This window comes from Manacus candei, unplaced genomic scaffold (assembly GCF_025592945.1).
Source record: "Manacus candei isolate 608988 ecotype Guabito, Panama unplaced genomic scaffold, ASM2559294v1 h1tg000076l, whole genome shotgun sequence".
NCBI classification, from domain to species: domain Eukaryota; kingdom Metazoa; phylum Chordata; class Aves; order Passeriformes; family Pipridae; genus Manacus; species Manacus candei.
Window position 1 is genome coordinate 11,651,677 of NW_026138124.1, and position 15,348 is coordinate 11,667,024.

Here is a 15,348-nt window from a genome sequence, read left to right on the forward strand (position 1 = left end):
GTACTGTCAGTGAAAGATGACACAAGCCGTGTGATGTGTGACAAATGGCTTTGATTTTTCAGAGGAAGTTTCATTATTTCAATTCTCCTATGTTCTTGAAATGAAGAATTCCCATCCAAGAAGTCGTCTGGAAGAGCAAAAATTTCTCTTATTTCAAAGGGTCTGTTTGAACAAAATATAGTTTTACTTGAGCCTGACTTGTGGAAAATGTCAGAAAACTGAAACATTCAATTCTGAAAACACAAACAGGGACTCCTCCTCCAGGATCCTGGAACCAGGCTGGAATGCTGCAGCCTCCCCAAAGTGGTTTTTTCCTTCCAAGTTCTCCCCAGAATACACGCTGTGTTGGAACTCCATGGTCCCAAACACCTGCAGTTACAACGATGCCACGGTTAAGGACTGTGTTCTGTGGGAAGCCAGCCCATCCAGATCTGGGCAAATCATCCCTTATTACTTATTTATGAGAGTTAATTTCGTGTGCTGGCATCTCACATGCCATATGGAGGAGAGGCTGCCCGAGCCAAGCTGCAGGCAGCTCTCAGCCGCCTTTTTTTCTGTTGTTTTAAATACTGCTGCTCATAACTGAAGGGAGGTTAATCACTGCTTTTACTGAGAAAAATTACTTGAGAAATCCCAAATCCTCACCTTCCAAACAGGCAGGTTTATGCCACAGAGAGCTGGTGTGCCCCAGCCAGAACACAGACTGCCTGGTGCCCCAAGATTCACAAACAGGCTCTGTAGGTACAGTTACAGATAATCAGATGCTGGGTATGTGCAGCCACATCTATTAATTTTCATAAACACCAGTTTCTCCTGGTATTTGCTCATCTGATGGTGATTGACAGAGGAATGGTCTGAAGTGCTTTGCCATCAAAGCCCGTGTGCTGCACACCAGGCAGCTCAGTCCCTGCTACTTTGTTCTGTGCCACTGTTATCACTGAGAAACCTTTCCTCACCAATATTTTCTGTTAAATTTGAAATGTCTGTCCCTTTTGGGGAGCTTTTTGTAAGAGTATCAAGGCCCAGGTTTGACCAGAAACTCTTACTGTGTAAACAAAACTAGAACTGTGCATGTCAGTGATTTGCATCTCTTCACACGCCCTAAAAGCTGATCCCTGACATCCATTCAGACAAAAATATACATCCAAAAATATACAGCTATTCTCAGTATTCCTCATTTTCAGATGAGGTATGTCTCCAAAGATAGCGCTGAGATGAATTCACAGCAAGGTTGTGGCACTTCTGGTATTTGCTGTAGGAGAATGACATTTAGGATAATAAAAACGGAAGATGTGTGGAGCAGTAACGATGGCAATCACATTTTGCCACGGACAAAGAGATTATATAAGGCAGTGAAAGCTGAAATGGTGAGATGGCAGGAAGGGGATGGCCAGGGAGCTGAGGAGCAGCAGTGCTAAGGTGGGCTCGGGGAGCAGCTTCTGTCTGAGGTGGAACGAGCAAGAGAACTGCCCTGGCTGCCTGGCACTGATGGGGGCCTGGGGGGATCCCTGAGCATGTCCCCCCAGGGTCTGAGTAGGTGAGCACAATAATCACAGCTGCCTGGTTCCCTCTGTGCATCCTTCCTCATCACAGAATCAATTCCCCCTCATTTTCACCACATCTTATAAAATGTACTTTCTCCCAGAGATTTCCACTCTACACAAACCTGTTTGTTTCCCTCATCTATGAGACATCTTTGACTTATCTGTGAAGTGCTACAAACACTGTAATATAAAACTGTTCTCATTTCAGTCTGAAATTAAAATTTAGTAGAAGATGCACAAAGCAGAATAAACTTTCAATTAAAATCTAAACACTGTACTAAGAAAGAAAACTGGAGGGAGCTTCTAGGCTTCTTTGCATTAAAAATGCCTGAGATTTAATTTCACTGTGACATCTCCTTGGAATTGCACTGCTAATTGATCAGATTTTGTCTGTCTGTTATTTAAACTTTCAATAAAACTTAGATTAATGGGAGGTGTAATCCTCCTGGGCAGAACAAATATTCCCATTGTTCGTGTCAGGTATGGAATAGCAATGCTCCTACTAACAGCTTCTGCATTCAACCTGGGAAAAGAAGTTAATCATAAAAGTGTGGTGATTCCTTAATTGCTTGAATGAAATTTTCTCTGTGTGCCATGCCCTTCTCCTGTGCTTCCCCACCCCCACTCTCCACAATTGCTGCTGCAGAACTTTAAAACCACCCAGGCACCTTCAGGACTGAATTGCCCTGTTCATCATGCAAATGAGACCCCAGCTTGCTCTGCCAGTGGTCTCCAGAAGGATGGGAGCATCTTCCAAGAAAATAAAGCAAGCAACAGCTTTATAGAATCACAGAATCAACGAGGTTGGAAAGACTGCCCAGACCACTGAGTCCAACCATTCACCCAGCACTGCCAAGGCCATCACTAAACCCTGTCCCCAGGTGCCACATCTGCATGTCTTTTAAATCCATCCAGGAATGGGGACTCCACCACTGCCATGGGCAGCCTGTTCCAGGGCTGGACACCCTTTCCCTCATGAAATTTTCCCCTATATCCAGTCTAAACCTCCCCTGGAACAACTTGAGGCTATTTGCTCTTGTCCCTTGTGACCTCCTAGAGAGGAAGCCCACTGCAGTAAAAATTAGCCCCCATCTCTGGCCCCACAGAGAAAGAAGCCTGAGCCAGCAGGCAGGACCATCCCACTCTCTTGGGATGCCCAAGGAACTGCTGGGCATCCCTCCAGCTTTGGGACTGGCTGAGAGGGCCCCCAAGATGCACCTCAGGCTGTGTGGACATTACTAGTGAAGAGCCTTTTGGTTACACACCCGACACTCACCAGAATCCAGCTTCCACAGGCATCTGCAGGAGCTGCAGCACTAAACAAGCCCTTCATTAGCACAGGGGACCTTGACCTCCAGCTTTTGAGGATCTGCTGATTTTCCTACACAATGCACATGCTGACATGACATATTTTTGGATGCTTCTGGAGGTAAAACCATTTCTCTATTTCAAGCTGAGTTTGAATAGATTATATAAAGCCTCTCCAAGATGCAGAATGCTTTCCAAATTGCTTATTTTAGTTTTCTATCTCTCAGTAAGGACTAAAATCTCTTGCATTTTTAGAGGAAGAGATCAACAGCTCAAAGTGCCATCCGTGGGCTGAAGCAGTGCTTGCTCCAGAAAACTGGGATCACTCTTGGATGAAGGACATGCTACATAGACATAATAACACAAATGCTGTTCACAGATACTAATATTAACAAAGCACAAAAAATTAGAGCCCTTTTTTTACCATTCTCTTCCACGGTGAGAGCAATGTATCTGTGCCAAATTGTAACTACACACAAGAGGAGGGAATCATGCTGGATTTTTTCCTGATTTCTGCTTTTTCAGCAAATTTGCTCTCTGCCAGGCTAAGACCTTTTGTACCACACTGAATAAAAATCAAAGAGGGGCAGAACAAGAGGGAGGAAGAATTCAGGAGGCAACACCTAGTTTGTATTCCTGCAATGGTCCTGTTTGTTGTGTAGTGCTAAATTAACTCACATTAATTCATTGAGAAAACAAGCCTTAGAGAATAGCAAGGAATTTACAGTTTCTCCTGAATTAATATTGCATGGTAGCACTATTTTAAGAATAATTAACGATAACTCAACAGTGGAAAAAAAAGTCTTTTGATGCCTCTGAAGCATGTCAGCAGTAGATGGCTATGGTTGTACCTGCTGGGAGTCCTGCTTAAAATACAGCCAATATTTTCATAGCTGTGATTCATCTTCTCATCCTCTTAGGCCTGTGCTGTATTTATTGCACATACACTTTGGGGGAAGAAAAAGGAAAAATCTGGTGTACTTGAAATAGGAACAAAAGAGTCAATTCCAAGCCTCTGCTCACACCGAGCCTGGTGTCACTGGGACATTGCAGGGGACAAACACCAGCAAGAGGGACACTGACCTGCAAGGCAGATTGCAGGTCCCTGGACATCCTTCTGATGTGACAAAGGTGGCAGCCCTCAGACCCTGGGAACTTGAGCCCTGGCCACAGGCTGCAGCTCTGCTCCCTGCAGGGGTTTGACATCCCCCAGTTGAAACAGCCCCATCACCTCTGCCAGGCTGAGAGATGGCTGGGGGGGGTTGTTGGCAAGAATCTGCATAAATGATGGATCCAGGTGAGCAGCACACACCAGCCTCATTAAAGTATCAGTGTGGCTGGAAATGAAAAAGATTCATGTCTGCTGCAGGAGGCTTTCAGGGATCAATATGTTCCAACATATGTTTTAATACTTCCTCAGTTCTCACATGTGTCTCATGGGATTTCTTTATTTATCTTTTTTTCCCAAGGTTATGAAGCCAACTGTTTTTGTGTGTGCTCTGAGGCAGAGACCTGCTTTTCATAATAAATCTCTTTCCTAGAAGGGGAAAAGCATGAAGCTATGCCTCTTATCCAAACAGAGCATGATGAGATTACGCTGTGCACAAAGCCCTGGCTGCTCCTGCTGTGTGCTGCTGGAGTGCTCAGCACACCTGTGGGGAGATTATTCTTCCACGAAGGGACTAACCACAACTTCTGCTTGTCGGTGCTTCTGGAACATTTTCTCCTCCCTTTATCTCTCCTTTTCCCAGAGGATGCTGTGCTTTGATGTCTCTGTAATACAAATCATACTGACACTGAGAGGTGAGTGGGCTGTACAGATCCATCCTGGGAGTAGGAAAAGCTGTCCTCTGCAGCACTGGTGAAGGAGGGAGTGCAGCCCATGGAACAGGATTTGATAAGAAAGAAAGGGAAAAGGGCACGAGGGTGTGTTGGAATACGTGGGAGATGCAGAGCAGCCCTGGTTGTGCTGGCCCAGGAGCACAGACAAGTTTGCAGCTGCTCTGTAACTTGGCTTCTGAGGCTCATGTGCTTGGTAACTAACCCAGCTCCTCATCAAACTAATTAATTGAGAGAGCCCAAGGGGCCACTTGAAGCCAGTCCATGTCAGGACACCGTGAACAGCCCCTCTCACTCACTGCAGAACACAGGACTTGGTTCTCAAAAATCCAGCTCAGCTGAGAGCTGGTGGGTGTGCTCAGAGCTGTGCCAGGAGTAGCACAGCTGAGACTCTCCCCCCTCCCTCCGTGGGGCTGTGATGGTCCCAGCTGCCCCCAGCCTTGCCATGGAGCTGTCACCTGCACCACCCAGTGCTGGCTGTATCCAGAGGCACAGTGGCCACTGCTCCAACCCAGGGTCACCGAGGTAAAACAAACCCTCTAACCTGGACACTCTGTCCTTCTCCTTTGTTCTGGGGAGATGCAATCGTCTGTTCCTGCAGCGAATGGGGTGGTGCACAAACCATGTGTTGACACCTCCCACATTTCCTGGGGCTTCAGTCCACCTGTGGAGTCCATCACTGCGGGGTGGGAAGGGAAGACAGGACGTTTTCACACCCTGGTCTCATCAGCTGCACGTGCAGGTGTTGCTCTTTTCTCCAGGCACTTCTTCCCCCTCTCATAGCAAAACCATAGGACAGGAAGGGAGCACTGCTGGGTTCAAACCTGGGATGAAACCTGTTATACAAGAAATCATTGTATTCCAAAAATCATATCCCAGGGGCTAAATAATAGGATAGAATCAACAATTGCATGAAATCCAAAACCAACACAAGAAAGAAAGTCTTTGCAATCGCAGTACCCTACCCAAGAGAGCCCACACCACTTCTGCATTAAGCTTGGAAATGCTATTTATTTGTATTCACACCACCACTTAACTACCTTCAGTTAGCATTACAAGTCTGTCATTTTCTAAGTATATAGAAAATAGTAAATACAAGCATAGTAAATACAAGCCTCTGATAGCACAGAAAGGTACAGAAGCCAAAGGGCAGGAGGAAGCACACACTACTCTGGTCCCATCTCATATGCCAGAAGGAGAGATTTGGAAGCACCTTTGCTGTGCTCACCACAGAACATCCCTGCACTGCCACCCTTGATACCTGTGCTCACCCAGGGCACCGTGCTGTGCTGGGGAGGACTTGAACTTGCATCTCCCAGCTACCCTGCAACAGACTGCACAATTATCATTTGTAACCTAAAATTCCCACTGAAGTTTTCCTCACAGAAACGTTTCTGTGCTCTCTGCCCTCTCTGCAGTCAGTGCTTTCATCGTGTCCCAGACCAGGTCACACCTCACTGCTGGATGATGGATCTGGGAAGGATGGTGAGCTGGTTTGGGTCAAACAGGGAGCTTGGGAAGCTCAGCTGCTGGGCTGACTGGTTTGATTTCAATCCAACAGCAGAAAGTGCTTGTGAGAACTGAAACATCCAGCAGGTGCTGAAACCTTATTCCCAAAGTGTGAGATTTGCAGCTTGAGACAATTACAGGCTGTGGGGGCCAGTTTGGCCAGAGCTTTTCCTGGGCACAGCTTCTGCCCAGGTTGGGGAGGGTCTGTGCAGCTCCCCAGTCTGACCCTGGTTGCTCTGTCACAGGAGCACTAACGAATCATCACCAGTTCCTCTTTTTCATCCTGAAAAAGGGGTCTGTCCTGGGCTTTGCCTTTCTCTCATTAACACAGCAAGTGTTAACCGAATCTGACGTGATGACACAATTTCACAGCTTGTGGGCCCTGGGAACAGGGACTTCTTTTTGGCCATACAGCCTGAGACACCATTCAAAAATAATTAAAAGATGGAACCTTTTATGTGGTTTATGATGCTTTGATCAAGGTTTTTAATTAACCTATCTTGCTTTAAGCTACTGCAAGTTCATTTCACCCTCATCAACAATATCATAATGGGATTGATTATAATGCAGCAGAGTGTGAGCCATGTGGCCACAGGGCCCCAGCTGCAGAGCCCCTTTAGCCCCTCGGCCTCCTGACGAGTCCCCATGGGGACGTGGGACTGCTCTGAGGGTGGTGAGGTGGCCGGGGAGCAGGTGGCAGTGGCAGGCAGGGCAGGATGCACCAGATCCTGGCCAGGCACAGCCAGAGAGCCAAGCAGTGCATCCATCCCCACTCCTGCCAGTGGCAAGGCCAGGGTGTTCATCAGCCAGTCAACTGGGAAGCAGCAGTGAGGGCATGGCCAGGACACGTCTCAGTGCTGCTGCCATCGGGAGGGGACATGTCAGGCTGAGGTTAGTCAAGCCAGTCCCTACAGTCAGAAGGACATGGGTCCTTCAGAAGGGTGATTTGCTCCATCAGTCTGTGCAGAAACATTGAACCATGAGAATCATGATGTTAAGCCAGTGGGGAGAGAGGTATAAATGTCACCTGACATTAGTGGTGCTGCCTCTGCACTGCAAGGGAAGCTGCTCTGAATCAGCTCAGGGCAGATCAGTGGCAGGGAACTGAGGAAGATGGAAGACAACCACAAGCCATGATGGTCCTGCCAGGAGAGACCTGTCAAAAGGAGCAGAGGGTGTAGGGTGTTAAAGCTCTCCTGTCTTCCTGAGTCCTGCTGCCTCTGCAAAAGCTGCCATCAGAACAAATTTCTGTTCAAACTGCTAAATGTGGGGGTATCCCCATTAACCTCCCCGTGCTGGGCTCTGCAGCCCTCAGAGTGGTCAGAGACTGGGCTGGCTGTGTCTGACTGAGGGGGACTGTGATGCTTCCAGCCCAGGAGATGTGGCTGATGCACAACTGACCCCCCTAAAGTAATGGCTTTATCTGACTATTTGGTACTGACTGGTAGAAGCAACAACACTACATCTCCTGGTGCTTCCACTCAAGGTCACCAGATCTACTGAACTTGATATTGAACAGGAGCCTAAACCAACGTTGGGCAAGGGAAGAGATTTACAGTGTGCTGTGCCAACAGCTTTCTGTGAGGCGTTGGAATAGGCTGTGCTAATAAACCCTGTGCAGAGCCATCGGGGGGGAAATGCTGAATCATTGCTGCTTCCTCTGAATGGCCATTGGGGCTGGATAAATCCATTCTTAGCAACTTCTTAAAGAAGCGTTTCTTCAAAAATTGATTTTAACCCAAATATAAAGTTCTGCTCCATACCATTAGCTTAAAGGTAGGCTAATTAAGCCCAAGCTCTAGGAATAGAAAGATTTTCTGAGTCTGTTTCTAAAGCTGTCACAAAAATCTGCATTTTCATGATGCTGTTTTTCTCTTAAAAAAAAAATAAATAAATCCTGCACCCCAGTCCCACTGCCCCAAGATGTTCCCACAGACAAGTGGCCTCATCTGCTTTTTTCCCCCTACTTGGATTTGCCATAAAAATCCCAGAAGGGACTGGGACTCCTGCTCCACTGTATTTTCACAACACCTGAGCCACATCTCAGTAACAGCAATCCCAAACAAAGCAAAGTACTGGTGATGGGAAAGCACTTCAGCTCTTTTTGAAGAAGGGGATAAAGAGAAAAGCAAAAGATCAAGGGGAAGGAAAAATTAATTTGCTTATACCAGAAACTTTCCTTAAAGACTTGAATACCTGTGGAAAATGTGAGAATGAAATAAGAAAAAGATTTATTGACTCTCAAAGCCTCCAGTTAAAATTAAATGTGGTGAGAAAAGTGGCTTTCCACATTTAATTGTCTTTGTCACAGTAACTGTGTGTCACTCTCTTCTAAAAGCCTATTAATTCTGTAATTTAGTGCTAGCAAGAGCTGGGAGACAGACAGAACCACCACTGTTTTTTTTTCTTAATTCATTGACTAAATGTCATCAGGCATCAATGTTAGGGGGGCTTTCTCCTACAAGGCTCCAAATACTAAAAACCAAAGTTTTTTATAGTCTACTGAATAAAAAAGTGCTGGCACATCAGTTAACAGAACTGGTGCTGTAACATTGTATACTGGTGTGTTAATTGTGACTAAAAGTATCCCGACATGTCCCAAGAGCTGGTGAGTGAACGTTTTTCCAAGCAGGGCAGAGAATTAGCTTGTTTGACTACTGCAGCTAGATGCAATGTGTGTGTTTAGCCATAATTTTAGAGTTTACTCTGAAACTAGCTAGAGCTGGTAATAGAGTTATTAATGCAGAGACAGGCTGGTAGGTGTATTTCTTGACATATGAGATTGGATAACAAGGTAACTGCCAAAAAAACTCCATTACCTTGGAGTCAGCAGCAAAACAGCATTCGTATTTGAGTCTTTACAAATCAATAGGAAAGATACTCAAAGAAATAAGTAAATCAAAGCCATCTGTGTGTGAGGAGCTCTCCTGCTCACTGGCTCTGCCAGTGCAGCCACAGGGCCGTGCCCGGGCTCCGAGAGCTGTGCCATCATCATCATCATCACCATGGCTGGGTGAGAGCTGTGCCATCATCATCATCACCATGGCTGTGCCATCATCATCATCACCATGGCTGGGTGAGAGCTGTGCCATCATCATCACCACCATGGCTGGGTGAGAGCTGTGCCATCATCATCACCACCATGGCTGGCTGAGAGCTGTGCCACCGCACCGGGAACAGCACCAGCACCCACAGAAAGGCCCCGGGGGCACAGCTGGGACCACTGGCATCCCCCCAGCCCCACCCAGCTCTGCAGGTACCCACAGCTCCTTCTGAATCGTCACTGGGTGCCCCTGGGCCTCTTCTGTGCCTGAATCAGGATCAGCAACAGAACCGAGGGGTCACCTTGACCAAGGGCCAGCTCTGGAAACCAGAGGTTCTGTGCACTTAGGAAGGAATGCTGAGATTTTACCCCAGTCTCACTCATCCATTCCAGATCCTCACGTGTTATTCCAAGTAAACCAGGTGCAATTTTCCTGCATGCCTCCTGCAATCCATAGGCAGAAGCCTATAGGAACATTTTTCATTATTTGCCAGCTGTTTCTGTTTCCCAGGAACCTGCTGCAAACCACAGGAAGTTTCATAACTGGCAAAATCTGAGATTTAGACAAGTAATTTGCTTATTTGAATGCATTTCATACAGCACGTCAGCCTGATTCCCACCAGAACTTCTGCTTCTGTGACATAATTTTCAAGATAATTGAAGTGAAATTTCCCACTCACCTGTTGTCAGGGTGCTGCAGTCCCATGGGCAGCACGGTCCCACCTCTTGCCAATCTCCTTCTGGTCCCACACTGTGCCCTGGGTTGGGTCCCTGTGCAGATCCTCTGCCTGGAGCGGGCACAGGACACAGGGCATCTCATTGCTGGGCACAGACACTGCTCTCACCACTGCACTGGTGGCACACACACCTTGGCTGGCATCATCATTTTGTCCTCCAGTGCCAGGTACACAAACAGAATGCCTTAGGCTGTCTGGCAATTTATTTTCCACTGATTCTATCAGAAGAGAAAAAAAAAAGCAAAAAAGCCTTAGATTCAAGGTTTCAGAGTTCAAAACTGATTTTTTTTTGTGCATGTACTTTGTTCCCTGCTTTAGAACCATCAGGTTTTCTTTCTCCTGGAGAACATAAACAACTGAATTTTAAACCAGACCCAGCGACCAATGTGACATTGTGAAGGACACACCAACACTTGTCATCTCTCCAGATGAGTTGGTAAGTATTTATAGAAGTATTTTCTCCCTGGCACACCTCTAACTACGCAATGTATCTAATTTCCTCTGGAGAAATGTGTTGGAGAAATCAGTAAGATAAGTCTGTCATCATAAATAGTAATAAATAACTACTCTGGCGTAGTTGCTTATTTAGCAAAGTTATTTGAATATTAATGGTTTTTACAGGTACACCCACAGGGTAAAAATCCTTAACAATAATACTCCAAAACCAAATCCAGGATTCGATGGTCTGGATCACAAGGCATGATGTGGATGAGGTTATTGGGGACAACAATATATGGAATAACTGAAACCTTCCCTGCTCCTCGTGAGCACTGACACCCAGATCACTCAGAGCAGACAACTGATCCCACGACTGCAGCCAGAGGAAGGGCAGGGGCGCAGTGTCAGGCACAGTGTGGGGCACAGGGAGGTCGTGCTGGGGTGTGGGACACAGCCAGGCTGTGCTGGGACGAGCCCAGGCAGATCTGCTTTGCTGGAGCACGGCTGCCCTGGAGGCAGCAGGAATCAGGGTGAGAACACAGGAGCTGCAGAGCCACCACGGCTGCACCTCACGGTCACAGCTGCTGTGAAAAGATGTTTAAAAAAACCAGGCTTGCCTTGATTCTCCTTTGATTTCTGGCTTTCATTTTAGCCACTTGGTTTTAGTTTTAGTCAGTTGGTTCTCACTGAGAAAACAACCCCCTTGGCACCTGGCCTGTTCTCCTGTGGATGTGGGTGCAGGTGCTCACCCAGACAGTGCTGCCTCACAGGCTCACCCTGGTCCTGCCCAATGACCCTCCTTGCAAAGCCCCCCCCGTGCAGCATCGTGGTACACCAATGCTTCCCTGTGCTTCAAGGGCACACATGGCTGCACCTGAACCCCTGGCAGGCGAGAATCAGGGAGACAGGTGGGCACAGGCAAGAGCCCCAGCAGGCCCATTCCACCAAACCACAGGGTCTGAGACAACCTCACTCCTGCCCTTCCCTCAGAGCTCCTCACCTTCAGCTGCAGGAAGGGAGTGCAAGAGGCAGTGGTACATGGGAGAGCTGGAAGAAACAAAAGGGATGGTAGAAACAAGAAGGATTGGAGGGATGTGTGTGGGACCCAGGTCCCCTTGGCCTGGCTAGCTGATGGCTTTTGCAGGGCACTTCTCCAAAGAGGAAGGTGTTTATTCTAGAAGGGCAGAAGATGAAAGACCAACCAGCACAAACACCCCAACAAACTGAATTCCACAGAGGAACTTGCCAAAGACTGTCATTTCTGCTGCAGCCTGACCCACTTCAGGGTTTATTTTTAGTCTCTTTTGGTACAGAACCAGAGCTCTCGAGATCCCTCTGTGTACTCATGTGTGTCCTGTGAGTATCCACACGAGTTTATTTCTCCTGGGCTAATTTCAGCCATGGGGTTGGGATGGTGAAGATGTGAAGTTCCTGTGAGCTTCATGTTGGTAAGTGGCCAGATGCCTCAGAAATCCTTTATGAACATCCCCAGGGAACAGGCTCAGCTCTCTTTAAACATCAAACAGGTCAGCTCAGCCTGCAGACAGCTCTGTAGGAACCAGGTGTCACCTGTATTACAGCTCAGGAAAACACCTGTCAAACTGCTGCAACAAGGTGTGATATGCTGGAAACATAAAGGGGCAGAACCTACATTTTGTGCTCAAAAGCACCTTGATTTCCACTTCCATCTAGGTTTATATTCCCACAGCCCTCCTCATGTGAGGGTGAGGGAACCCTCACTGCTTTCTCACACACCCTGTCATTTGGTAATGACTGTTGAGAATTTCACCATCACTTGACAGGTCCACTTTTCCCAGGCATAGCTCACAACCCAAGCTCCCTACAAAGCACATGTGCTGCCCTGGGCCTCCCAAGTGGGTTATACTTCTCCATATCTGAAGGTATGTACACACACACATCCCATCCCCTGGTTGCTGTGTCACAGGGGCCGGTGCCATTCCAGGCTGCCTGCATGGCAGGCAAGCTCAGAGCTGTGACCTGACTGCGGTGACACTGGGACAGGAAGGACCAGCCCCTGTGAGTGGTGATCCCAGTGGTGCTCCTCAGCCTCCCTGCTGTCAGGGCCACCAACCCCATGGCAGGATGGAGCTCCATGGAATGCACCCTGTCCTCTGTGCACAGCAGTGATGCCTTTGCTTGCTTTGATGTTAGCAGCAGGAGACATCACAGCAGTGCTGAGATGCTTATTATCCCCTTGGGTTCTTTTCTTTTATTCGTCATGGGTTTCAGCCTGTTGTATAATATACATTTTTCAAGTTAAGCATCAAAACAATGAATACAAATGAGTGAGGAAGTGTTCACTTGCTGAAGGAGGAGAATTACTAAGAGCAACACTGCGCAGTATTATAATGCATTTCCACCACTACACCATTTGTATTAATGTATTAGAGACATCTACAAAGACAAATTGCAGCTTAGTTCAAAGGGAAGAACACTCAAATGCCTGTAAAACACTGCAGGCTGCTCTCAGAGATGCTCTCCCTGTAACAACATTTGGATTTCAGATCCCTCCTGGCATCAAGGACAATACTCCCCCGCTCCCTCTTCCCAGCTGCACCAGCCTGTGATGGCACTTGGGCACCCCCAGGCCCTGAGGAGGGGGATGGTCCCTGTCCCCAGCCAGGGATGGCCCCATCCCCAGCCCGGGACAGCCCCTGGCTCTGCTGTCCTGACTGACACCCTCCCTCGCTGACCCGGCTGTAGGCAGGGCTGATGGCATCGGCTTATCCAAGTGAACACTTCATTGCTGCATACAAAGTAGTACTGAAGGGCTCAGGAACATCTCCCCGGAGCTTCTCTTCTCTTCAGCATTTAGAAATTCCAAATTTCCCAGCATGGATGGACAAACAGTCCCTGAGAACAGGACACATGACTCCCCCCTGTTCCACAGCCCTGCCATGGCTCAGGAACAAATGCATCATTTTGGAAATGCCATTTCCCACCAGCACCAGCAACCTTGGAGGTAAAGACCAGCAAACTGGGGACACGGAGGTCACCCAGTGTAATAAGATATCTGGCTGAGATGAGTCAGAGGAGCCATTTTCAGGATGTGAATATTGTTTACAAATTCAGTCAATTTTCATTTAGTTTTGAATGGCTTTGTGTACAGGTTTTTTTTTTGCCCTCTACAAGCACAATCATCCTTTCTGATCTACTTCCATCTCTCCCTGGCATATGGTATTTTCATCTTGCTAACAGGGTCACATTTACCCTGCTAGGCTGTACCAGGCACCCAGTTTCATTCAGACTTCCACTGCTTCTCTCACGCACTCACAGCTATTAGCAAATGTCAGCCGTGGAACAGGGAGGGGCAAGGGAACGAAAGAGGCTGAACGAAGCAGCCCTGTTTGCATCCTGTTGTGCCCACTGGGCTGAACTGGGGATGAGCATCACCCACAGCAGCTCGGGGAGAGTGGCTCAGGGACAGTGGGAGCTGGAGGCACTGGTCAGTGCTGTCCATCCTGGCATTGTGCTGGCTGGGAGAGAGAGACCAAATAAACTGGTTATTTTTCCTGGATATCTCATGTTCATTAAAAAAGTAGAAAAGCAGTTCTGTTTTTCCTTAAGGTATCATCTCTGTCAGTGTCTGTTCCAGTTAAAAGGGACAGTACAAATTCAGCCAATCTACAGGTAGATGTGTCTGGGTTTTGTTTGCTGTGTGCCAGTCTCCTCCTCAGCTGGGATCACCCCTCACTGCAGATGCCAGGTAGTACCACCTGGAGACCTGCCTTGTTTACATGCCCATCCCTTCCCTGTACCTCTTGCAAGAAGAATTAATTAGTTCAGATGATAAGGCACCATGGGGAAGGAGAATCAAGGTTAATAACATATATTAATAAAATATCAGCAAGGAAAAACGACTAGCTGTGTCCCAGCTAAGCCATCTCCATCACCATAATCTGTCCCTGTCTTTGGAAGGGGTTATATCTCAATAGATCAGGAAAGAAAAATAATGGAGATGAAATAACGCTGCAGGATTTCAGCTCCACATCTCTGCTCTGCTGGCAATAATGTGGTGCACAAAGGAGCAAACTGGGTGGCTGGCAGCACCCTGGGAGTTGGTCCAGAAATGTGCTCTGAGCAGGATTCCAGCCTGGTGCAAATACTGTGCACAAATGAGGGACAAGGACAGTCTCCTCCCTGCTGGTGCTCAGGTCCAGCTCCGGGTGCAGCCATGGGCACACCAGGCTTCAGTTCCAGGGCTGGGGTTGCAGAGTGGGAAATAGTGAGCTGCCAGAGAGCTGTGCTTGTCATCCTGCCTCAAAACACGACCCAAATTCTCCTGCCAGCTTTCCTAAATACATCACTTCATCATTCCCAGTAAGTTTCCCGTTAAGTGTCCCATCAGCAGAGAAGCAGTGGACGCACACCATTTATTTGAGATTCCATCACCACCCCAGCTAATCACCTGTCCCCAGGCCATGAAGCAGCCAGAAAAGCAATACAGGTACCTTCTGCAACAGGCAGGTGGGAAACAGCATTTTACTTTCACTGCTGACTCTCATCCTTTCCTGGGCAAGGAGCCCAACAACAGGAAATGCAACAACAGGAAATGCAAAGCCCATTGAGAGGTGTCCACAAACCACATTTTCCATCAAATTCTGTTGTCAGAAGGGAAATCTAAATTCATCTCACCAAAATAAAAGGAAAGCCTCAATCTGGAACTTACTTTCTACAGCCAGACCCCAGGCTCCAATCCCCAGCAGCCAGCAGGAGCAGAGTTTGGATGCATTGCCAGCCCAAGGGGACTGATTAGAAACGACAGCCCCTCCCCAGTGCAAGCAAAGCAGGAACCTGCTCTGTTCCCCAGCTAGTATTGATTTGTACCACTTTGGAAACCTCTCACCATATAGTCCTTAAATGCTGAGCTGTGAAATGAAAAGACACTTTCACACCATTAAAGGAAGGT

At 47.6% G+C, this 15,348-nt stretch overlaps 1 long non-coding RNA gene across 1 annotated transcript in view; it reads right to left on the minus strand.

The window, feature by feature from the left end:
* Positions 1–9,936: 9,936 nt before the first annotated feature.
* LOC127480775 (uncharacterized) overlaps positions 9,937–15,348 on the minus strand; it is a 31,960-nt gene continuing 26,548 nt past the window's right edge. Inside the window, exon 3 of the long non-coding RNA XR_007908015.1 lies at positions 9,937–10,198. This is a non-coding gene — a long non-coding RNA (uncharacterized LOC127480775). The remainder of the gene's footprint in view (positions 10,199–15,348) is intronic.